The following is a 9,733-nucleotide window of genomic DNA, read 5'->3' as shown; positions in this document are numbered from 1 at the left end:
CCTCCACGATGGTTCTCGATACCATTTGTGATGCGTAAAATAAAATATAACACTCCACCGTGGACGATTTGAAATTTCGCGCAACGTTACAGCTCCAGTAATAATTCGACCGCCGAGCAACGTTAAAAATTTCATATATCCCCGCAGTAAAAGAAGCTTCGCGAGGGAGAGAGAGGGGAAGAGTTCAAGAAACGTCCAAGAAAGAATGGCGAGTCAAAAATCCACCGCGACAATAGAGACTACAATTCCATTCTTCAGAGGCTTAAAGAGAAGCACTCGGAAGCCCGTTACCGCGTCTACGTTCGAGACTTCACCACCGTCGTACGTTCCACCCCCTTGGAGACTTGCCAATTTTCATCCCCCTCCTTACTTACCCTGCTGAACTTATCCCGATCCTTGAAGATAGTCACGACTCTTTGGTCGAGTATCTCCTCCCACGTGTAATTTCCACCCGTGTAATTGAACGGAATTGGTCCCAGCTCGTTTCAGAACGTCGAGTTTCCATGATTCTCGTTCGATTAATCAAATCGATCCACGTATCTTTCTTCGTGTCTTATTCTTCGTTCTTGTTTGCTCGTGAAGTTTCCCTCCCCCCTCGCAGGGTTAAACGTGGATCACGAAATGGCACGAGATGTTTAGAACCGAAAGAGTTGAAAGGGAACGTACCGTCGACGCCATGAATTCTGTAGAGGAAAGTCGAAGGTCTTTCTGCGTCGAAGTCTGAATAAGGGATGATCGCGCGTCGCTCGCTTCGCGCGAACTTCGTAGCAGCGAGCAATGTCCACTCGATATAACACGCCTGAGAATACCGTTTCACTACGAATTTGCTATAATTTAGTTTCGATTGTAGGCTCTTATTTAAATTTCGTAGAACGCGATCGTGAAAGCAGCTCTAGCGTAAAATTAGTTTCTACTTTTACCGGTTGAAACGAGGGATTACCGCGTTTAACTCGAAACTGAGTCGAGTTCTGTAAAATGACGACGACCTCTCGATCAATTACCCGTGATATCCGAAGCAGCAGAAATTTTTTTGCCCCGTAATGGAGAAAAGTTCCGCCCGTGTACGATACGTTTTGATTTTCTCGCTGAGAAGCGATGACGCGAGAATGTTTCCTCCCATTAACTTATATTCCAGACTACTTAGCAAAAGGTTTCGCCGGTAAATTCCGTTAGCATTTAATGAACGACACGCATCACGTGACACGAACGAAATGTATTCCCGTGTATTTCCACTGAACGTTTTCGGTTACCGAAAAAATTCTCCTTTCAATCTATGTGCAAATGGAACCCGTACGCTGTCCGTTTCTGTCCGATCGTCGACAAAATTCACGAAATTGGAGAACCAGAAATGAGTAACGCCAATTCTGATTAAATAAATGGACAATGGCTAGAAATGATCGTCGATTAGATACTCTGAGGAACGTTCGAAATTTTTAATCGAGCGTGTCCTAATCGTAACTCGAAATTGTCATCCCCTTCGACTCGAGCGTCACGGATAAAGTTCTGTACAGGGATGCATCAGCTGTATTACCATTTCACAACCGTGCGACGCATGGATCGGCTCGAATCGTAATCATCCACGGTAGAATATTCAGGATACACGAGAAAGGCATTAATAATCCAGTGTCGCGAGGACAAAGGGAATCTGGGTTAAGCATCGCGATATTTTGAGACCAGCGCGAGGAACAAAACGGGCCACGTTCTGTAACAGGATGCGAAGATTAAATTCGCGAGTGTATCAGGCATATTCCGATGCAAGTTTGCTCCCTCGAAATTAGAATTCCCTGTCCTTAAATTTGATTCCGCTCCCTTCCACGGGAAACGATATTATCGCGCGCACCTGATTGTAACGGTGTAACGCGACGAGATTAACAATTGAGCGTGGACTATGAAACAAAGTTGCGAATCGGAACTCGGTCTGACAAAATTCGTATCGACTGGCGTCGAAATCCCGTCGGAAGCAGGTGCAACGGAAAGAACTGCAATCAAGTCGTGGAATCGGTAAACAAGTTAGAAAATTACGGGGCTGAAGGTATACCAACGCATCGACGATTACATCCTCGACGATGTTAGACGCAAAAAGATGCAAACGACGTTCGATGGCAGAAAGCAATTTAGATATACACGATACAAAGTGGTGGTGGTATAAATGAATCTCCAGTCAACCATCCGGCGGGCCTTTGCTCTGTGGCGGGACGAAACGTTCTAATTAAAATTCGTGGCTGTCAAAAGTGGCAAGATCGCCACGTTACACACCACGATGATGTAAAAAGTTTGAGATCGCTCAAACTTCGAACGTGAAATGTTAAAACGTTTCACGATCCAGCGGATTTCTTACCCTTATTTTGTCTAGTCCAGAGAAGAATTTCAAGCGACGGTAATTTAATCGAAATTTGTTGGAATATTCGCGAGACTGGGGACGATTACAAGGGCTGCACCGCGCAATTCCTTATCTAGGAGGATGCCAAAAGACGCGCGACCCTCTCGCACATCAAAGAAGACTGTAATATCGTGGCAATCACGGAACGTTTCTCCACCCCTTACGATTGCCCGATAAAGCTATGACCCACATGCTCAACGACAAAGAAATGGACCGATCCACTTTTATCCGGCAGGAAGCAACAGCAGGAGAGCTCCTCCTCTGAGAGAGGTTGATTTCTACTATCGTTCGGCCGACGAGATATTCCGGAAGGAAACGACATTTCCTGTACACATGCCACCAGCTACCGTTTTTATTTTTTTATTCTTCTACGACGTTAGTCGTAGCCTTTCGATAATAATCCGAGGATTAGATTCGATGACGCAACAGCTGATTAAATGTAACATTCGAGTTATTAACGCAGGTGACGTTTTTCGAATAGCTGATCCTGGAAGCACGCGCGCAACGTTCACTTCTAACCGTGATACATTCAGACAGATAACCCAATACTATCACGAGTTTGATCACGTGATGTGTTGCAACTACATATTCGTCATTTCAAAAAGATCAAAGAAACAAAAATCAATCTACTCTCCAGTCTGGAAATTTCAAATGGACACAACGCGAAACCATTTTTCAACTTTATATTTGTCATCAATTACAAGTTTTGTACGTACGAACAAAACATCGAGATGGAGCTCTCATTTTTTTCATAGCAAAAAATGGAAGTCTCGAAACATTTATAGAGTCCATTTTTATTCGCTCGAGAATGGAAACCTTTCATGTTTCTTTATTTATACACCGCCAAGAGTGAGTAAAGAAATGTGAGTGACATTCTAAATCGAAACGTGCAAGCTTTGCAAATTTAATTTGGAAATCATACATCTCACAAGATAATGGAATACAAGATTGCACATTGGAGCCACTTTAGTGGGCTCTAGAAAAGATACTCTAATATCAGCCATTAAAAACGCATTACATTACAAGTAAACGTCCACAGAAGTTCTCCTATCGCTTTTCTTAACTTTATAGTCTGCGCTCTTAAAACTAGCATCTCTGATACGAATTGATTACCGTTTAACGGAACTGGCGAGCATAACTGATAATCGAAAATTTACTCGCGGATCGTCACTTTCCAGATTTTCCAACGATAGCCGTACGTTCCCAATAAATAAGAGAAGAACCATGGACCGTGACTTCATTTTATCGAAAGGTATCCATCAAATTCTATAGCACGTTCGATACACTTTATCGTCATCGTCTGACTTGAATTTCACGTGCAAGGTAAAAGTAATAAGGCAGTAACGAAGCACTCAGAGTTTCGTTATTAGCGCTTGGAAACGGTCCAACTTCTCGATTTCAATATCGACGCTCCCCTCGATACCGGGTTTCGAATTTATTTTCATCGAATGTTTGTACAGAGAAGGGACGAGGTAAGAGAAGATATTCGAGTCGAACGAAAGCCAGTGCAAAGTGAATATTCTAAGTAGAAGAATATTGCGTCCAGGAGAACTCGAAACGATGGGGAAAAAAACATACCACTGGGTTATCCTGGTGTTTTTTAAACTTGAACGACGAACACAGAACGCAGGAATGCACTCTCCTTAATGACTTTCCTTAAAATGTAAGGAACCGAGAGAAAACCCCGACGACGGTGGCTTCAGTTGAGAAATTAATGAAATTTAATCTGCTGCCAATTTCCAACTGCGAGATCAAAATTGATTCACGAATGTAATGAATGACATTGGCCGCGATTCCTTTACCAATGTTTAATATTCCAAATTGCTGCCGCTTACAACTCAGTATGATCAAATATTAAAATCAACGTTGGTACAAAGTTAAAGCTCGAATAAAATATTCAAAAGTGAATCGCGACGTTCGAAGTTACATCGTTCTACGAGACTTTTCAAAGCCGCGTGTTACCACGAATAAATTCATCGACTAATAAACCAAGAAACGTTGTATCAAGTCTCGTACATATGTTTCGATCTGACAGTTGCAAGCAATAAGCTGGTGAAATCGCTGTCGATGCACCGCATCGTCAAAATCGTTTCTTCCCATACAATAACATCTCGAGACCACGTCAACTTCCTATCTGTCGTCTCCACTGTTGCGGGGGAACCAAACTCGTTTCCGGCAGCGTTCGCCATCGTTTACGCTACTCCCTCTTTCTTTCCTTTTTTTTCTGTATATTTTATTGCGTTTCTCTCTCGAGCGAGGGTGGAACGAGAGAGCGTAACTCTCTCTCGCAAGCACCACGTGATGTTGGCTGGTATCACGTTACGTTTCCCTAGTTCAATTTACGATATTACGTACGTTTGTCCATTGGACGGATGAGAACGTGGCGGACGCGAAATACAAATATTCACGAGTCATGCGAAATTGTGAAATTGTGAATGAAATCGACTGCAGAGTGATCGAAATTTGTTGGTGAATTTAACGCGGGAGGGTGAAGCGGAATTTAACGCGACGCGTTACTCTTTTCGATTTCTACGATTGAACTATTAACGGCACGGTTGTCGAAAAATGTCGTAACGATAAATCCTGCAGTCGTTTAATTAAACGCACCTCGGCTCCGTAGAAATTAACGCGACAAAGAATTAGTTATTCGCGGATCCAGCGGCAGGCAACCTTTGAACGAGATCGACCTATCTGCAGAGACAGACTCTGTTATTGGAATATTAATTAGCGGAAGTTTAAGAGGTCCTCCCTCTCGACTGCATTTAACTGAAGCAATTTCAACCGTACACTTTAATTATCACATCTAATTTACCATGTTACCTTCCCGAGCATGGAGGGAAATGATTGTGCGTCGCGGAAGTACAGACTGAAGAAACTCCCCATTACGCAGCTTCGTCTCGTTCCCTCGACGACGTCCAGCAATTTCAGATTAGACTCTAATAGACTTTAATCGGAACAATGACACGAGAAACAGAACAGAGTCCATTAGAGACTTTCAACGAACAGCTTCCACTGCGCGGAGCGAGAAGATTACGTCTCGAGAAATATTTATTTATCGACGAAATGGAGAATTCAAGCCTCGAGACGAGGAAAAAATCGAGGGGGATACCGTTAAAGGATTACAACTCAATTTCGTCGAAGCTTACAACTTTCGCGCGTAGCTATCCTTTCGAATAATAACGCCGTTCGAGTTTGGTACCATCGCGAAACTCCATTAGCATTCCACGTTTCGCAGTTGAGCTGAGTCCCTAAAAAATTATTTGGGAACGAATAAACGCCATTATCGAGCCATTTCTATTTCCTGGTTCTCGCCTGGTTCCGCGAGTGTGTACATATTCCCCTATTCCCAGCTGGACGCTGCGTAGAAGCGAGAAGAATATCGATTCGAGCGGGAAACAACGAAGGGTGGAAAAACGAAGAACAGACGCGAGCCGCGCTCTCATAAGAGAAAGCGAACGCCGCGAGTTTTAACAATGCTAAACGCTGCAGCAACAAACGGTCGATCGCGGATGATTATCGACAGAACGATGTTTAATGCTGCAAAAAGTAACTCGACTGCACTCGAACGAAACCGTTCGAATACTTGGCAATGAGATTGAAATTATCTAGGGAGTCGTGATATTAAGGGGATGCTTACGTGAAACAGCTTAATAACGAGGGGAGTGAGTTTAATATCGTAAGAAGGGAAATTATACGGCGAGAAGAGCCGGAAATAAATTTCCAGCTTGCCGTGCAACGTGTTCCAAGATAAAGTCCCGAATCGTCAGCAAATCCGGACGCCGCATTGAAGGAATCGAGCGACGCGATCTCGATACGCGGAACCACGACCACGGAAAAATTGATTCCACCCCGCACTGACTCATCCAATCTCCACTTTCGAAGACTTGTTACATCCCCGCGCGGGCGTGATTTACAGCTCGAGCCGGGTCGCGAAAAAAATGAGCCGCCGCTTGTAAACCAGCGCAATTTCCAGCCTGTCTAATTAAACCGGATAGGTTCTGGCGGTCGATCTCGTCAGGCGTCAATCGCGGGATCTGAAACGCCCCCCCGTTGATTGTAAGAGCCAGAGCGACACAGAGAGCAGAGAGGGAAAAAATTGCGATTCAGACATTCTCGGATACGCTCTGTCAACATAAAATTCAGGTCAGTTGGAAGCCAGCTGCCCTTTAAATGTGATGGCTTGTATCTCGCTGTTGAATATTCTCTATAATTTTCCAGATTTTATACATTACGTACATTTCGAGAACGCGAACAGTTAGAAATAATTGTACGAATGTGTGATATGAAATTCAAGTGTCACGATGACGAATGGATGTATTAATTCGTTATTTATATGCGTCCCCATAAGATGACACTGTATCGAAAAGGCGCTGTTAACTAACTGGTTTCTCGATGAGACGATTTATGATGTTGGCGCAGATACAGGATTTCTGAGTGTGGTCTCCGGAAACGTGAAAGCTTCGAAAGATCTAAAGTATATATAGCCTTCATTAACTCCAAGGGTATCGGTTTAATTTTATGAGAAATTCTAGATAGGTGTTCGTACCTCTGTAAGACTCGAATGAGGGAAGGTACATATGGGATAAAGTTCGTTAGGAGCAGACCGTGAGGGTCAAAAGAAATCTACATTACAAAGCAGGATTTAATACAAACGACGTACTATTAACATTACTTTAGAAAAATAAAAGTTTTAACTCATTTTTGTACTGCTATTAAATTGTTAAATTTATATAAGTAAATAGAACGCGAAGTTAACCACTTTGCTCGATCAAATGATTTTTATGTATGCTCGATCTTTTGACCGTCTGAACGATGAAACGGGAAATGATAAAAATTAATGGGAAGTGTATAGAATGCATAAGTTAAGTGGCTAACGTGTCGCATAAAAAATGCGAAAGTACGTTTCCACTTTGGCTAACCATCATTTTTCATGTCTGCGTGAAATTATGGCCGACGATGTCGGAGTGAAGAACGCTCACAGCCTTCCCAGGTTTTCTATTTCCCATGGTTCACAGAACGCTGAATGCGGCAGCGTATCGTATATCAAGATGTGAAATACGATTTTACAGTGGAACATCGATTACCAATCGCCGATTATACAGCAGCCATCCGCGTAACTCGACGACTAAAAATTACTCGTAAATTATTCTCTGTACAAACGACACGGAGTAACAGTTACACGGTTTCGAAGAAACAGTAAATAACAATTAAAACAGCAGTAAAAATTGTATGAATAAATATTACAACGCGTGAATATTTATTAAAATATTTATGAGAGTTTCACTTTGGAGGACGCGCTAATCATTGACCATTACTACTGATGCAACCATGTAATAGCCTGAAGAGCGACGAGTATACATTTTCCAGTGAACTTCTAGCGTTTACTTTGCCCGTGCACTAATAATATGTTGCTGCGTGTTTTGCGCAGCAATCCCTGCTCCATGATACCCCACTTTTTAGCGTTTAACTGACCGTGATTTATAATTGCAGTTACGCGGACATTAATACCCTCGCGCGCGTTGTAAATTAATTTTAACAATTAAGTTCGCCTTGCGGTAACCACGAAAATGTTTGAAACTAAATCAATCCTTGTCAGCTGCAAGCTACTTTTTCTGCTAACGATAAGCCGTAAAACCGTACCTCGCTATAACTTACCATCATAAATTTCCATTGCGCATATCTCGATAAATATTTACATTAATAATTTATGCCTCCTTCAAAATCGCCCGATCTCCTCTCCCCGTCATTTTTCATACGGCAAACAGATTACCAGTAATTTCGAGTGATTAAGCCAGATGGATCGCCTGGTACGAAAATCAATTTTCCGTCAGGCCGATTATCGGAGTATCGTGTCTTACGTAAACAATCCGCTGAGGACGGATTGGCGGATACTTTTCATGCCGGATTATATCCAGTCGGGAATATCGATGATTTAGTGAAATATGGATATTGAACGGAACAATACGAGGATAAGATTGGAGGAAGCCGTGCCACCTGCCAACACTGAGAGACGCGAAATTTTCTAATATCAGAGAGGAACACGATACACGAAATATATTACAGAGTTTGGAATTAAATAGAAGCGATATAATATTCTCGGAATAAAAGTGTTAGAACGGACTGCCGGTGGAATGAATAATTCAGGGGACATTTCATTATCATTTCTAGACATTTCCTATTATTCACGGTTCGCCACGGATCCGTCCACGGATATTTGAAACAATTCGCCGGTTTTTTCTTTGAAACTGGACTAGGCTACAGATCGATAAGCCTCGTGTCGAAAGTACCAATATTCATCGGCTATCGGCAGATTGAATCCATTTCCATATATCCTGGACATCTACGCTAGAAATTTCTTTCATAATGTTAAATAAATCCTTTCATCTTTCGTATATTGGACGAAATACTATTTTTTCAAAGGATTCGAACAAATTTACGAATCTTTCTGATACCCCCACAGTTCTATGAGTTTATGAACCACCCAAATTTGATAGTGCTGTGATAAAGTGTAAAAGCAGATTGAAAATCACTTTACTAGAAGACGATACACTTTCATCTGGTGTACGTGTACAACTTTCCGTGCCACGTTCGAACTATATTCATCCAATTCGTTTTCGAAGCTCTTCCCAGCTTTTAATACATCAGAGACCACCTAATTCTTCTTCAAGGATATCGAGTATCAAGACTTTTCGAATTCATTGGAAGCTTGGAAGTCTTTCAATTCTCTGACACGAACTGAAAATTTCCAGCACGAATTTAAACGCGCTTTAGCCGGAAATAAATCCTTCCAAAGCAAAGATACAGACACGTACAATTCGAAAATAATAAACGTTACGCCTAGTGCGATAAATTCAAAGAGCTCGAGTTCGAATTCTCGGATAGCTGGCGAGCGAATGGCAGCTCTCACGCGGAACATGGTGTTGCATACAACTAATTACAATCACAGCCCGAAAGTGTGAGCGGACGTAAATTACCTGTCGCCACCGACTGTTCTTAAACGAAACGTCAAACTCATCGCGCGAACCACTTTGCTATCATCAAATTAATTAGTTTCTCCTTTGACGATTTTCGCTCGATATCGCACAGACATCAAAGCGTAATTAATAACGTACAATTAATCGATACTGTGAATTTTCAAACAGAAATAATCCCAGAAGGAAGACGAATACGTTGTGTAACTCGAGATTTCCATATGCCCCGACGTTCTTCCGCCGTCTATTTTTTTCTGCCAACGAACAATTTCCAAACGCAACCGGAAATTGAATGTATTTCCAACGGTCCTTCCCGAAGTTGCCTACTCTTGTTGGAGGCGTAAACATTCGTCACGTTTCGTGTCGCATCGCTACGCGTACC

The sequence above is a fragment of the Xylocopa sonorina genome, chromosome 1, assembly GCF_050948175.1.
Source record: "Xylocopa sonorina isolate GNS202 chromosome 1, iyXylSono1_principal, whole genome shotgun sequence".
In the NCBI taxonomy this organism is placed as follows: domain Eukaryota; kingdom Metazoa; phylum Arthropoda; class Insecta; order Hymenoptera; family Apidae; genus Xylocopa; species Xylocopa sonorina.
This window is presented reverse-complemented; position numbering follows the sequence as displayed.